Consider the following 1697-nt stretch of genomic DNA (forward strand, 5'->3'; position numbering starts at 1 on the left):
AAAAAGGATCATTAACTGATGATGAGGGATTACTTTTTCACTAAGACATGATAATTCTTAACATGAATGAACTCAACAACAGAATGTAAAAATATGGGTGGGAGGAAAGATAAAAATAAACAAATAAACTAGTGTGGTGGGAAACTCCAACATCCTCCTATCAATATAAACCCAACAGGCAGAAAATCAGCGAGGATATAGTTGGAATGAACAGGAGCATCTATCAATTCGTCAAGTAGACATACATGAAATATTTCATGCAGCAACAACAGAATGCACACTCCTCCCTAGCTTACGTCAAACGCCACCAAAATGGAACAAATCTGGGCCATGAAACTATGTATACAAATTTTTAAAATAGAAACTATACAAAGTGTAATAGTATACCAGAGTGGAATTAAACTAAACACTAAAAATGGAAAGATAAAATAATGTGAGGCTAAACGACATAGGGTACTTCTAAATCAAAATGGGTCAAAGAAATCTCAAGGGAAATTTTAAAAGTGTGAATGAAATGAAAATACACTTATCCTAATTTTTGGAGTGTACCATGTGCATATATAGGTATGGTTGTGAATTTTTCAACATACATATCTGCATATGTTGCATGTAAATCCTTAGATAGAATAAAGCACATCGAGTACATAACTATGGACACTTCTTAGACATAGCTACATACCTCATAGGACTAAGCTACTGAGATTGAAGTCTAATGACTATAGCCTTGGGAGACTTCTAGACCAGTTAGCATAACACAATACAGACAGACAATGTTCTACATACTATATGATGTGTCATGTCTGGCATCTTAAAAAAACTTGATAGCTATGGTGTATTCTAAGATGCAACCAATGCTCTATTTCCATCTAGACAAAAGAGAAGTAATGAAAACCACAGACTCAAGGAAGAAATGAGTTCAAAGGATTAAGACTCACATGAACTACAAACTCAGAAGAATTAGATGGTGCCCAGTTATTACTGTTGCGGGTTCAAATAAATGAAGATCCCTACAATGTCCAATTCAATTTTGTGAAGTCTTTATAACATCAGGTTGGCCTGGACTGCAGAGGAGACCTTGAAATGGTGTGGCCCACCATACTGAAGTGGGAGGTGGTCTTTGGACAGGTTTTTATTTTAATTTAGGGAGCAAGCAGAATACAAAAACAAAAAAGCAAGTTAAAAATTCATATATCACTAAGTAAGCAGTATTCACAGAAGTACAACAAGAGCATATTAGGTAAAGTCTCAGGTGCCTTGTTTTATGATTCCAGCCTCCTTGGTGAGGGGGAAAAGGCTTTTTCTCTGCTATGGAGAGGAGTAGTTTAAACAAGAATGGCCTAAGGGCAATCACAAACCTAGATTCCATTGTGATGCTAAAACACAGATCATCTTGGGCTAGCAAGGTGGTCAGAGTGGAGAGGAGGCCTTTGGGAGGAAGGGGGATTTTGTAACAATTTTGCTTAGCCTTTAGGTCCATTAAAGAAATGTGGTGACATGAGCTTGTCTATTTCGCTACTATCTGCCGGTTTTTACCAGAGGAAACAATAGATCATAGCTAACATTGGGGGGAAATAGAACAAAGCTCAATTTTGTTAGAAAGCAATAACAACAAACATACTTATTAGTTTTATAGAGAATAACGGAACCTGAGAAGACTGCACTAACTACCCTTCAATCTTGAAACCGATGCCACTCAC

Source organism: Echinops telfairi, unplaced genomic scaffold (assembly GCF_000313985.2).
Source record: "Echinops telfairi isolate 266 unplaced genomic scaffold, ASM31398v2 ScPeMD7_23;HRSCAF=83, whole genome shotgun sequence".
Taxonomy (NCBI): Eukaryota; Metazoa; Chordata; class Mammalia; order Afrosoricida; family Tenrecidae; genus Echinops; species Echinops telfairi.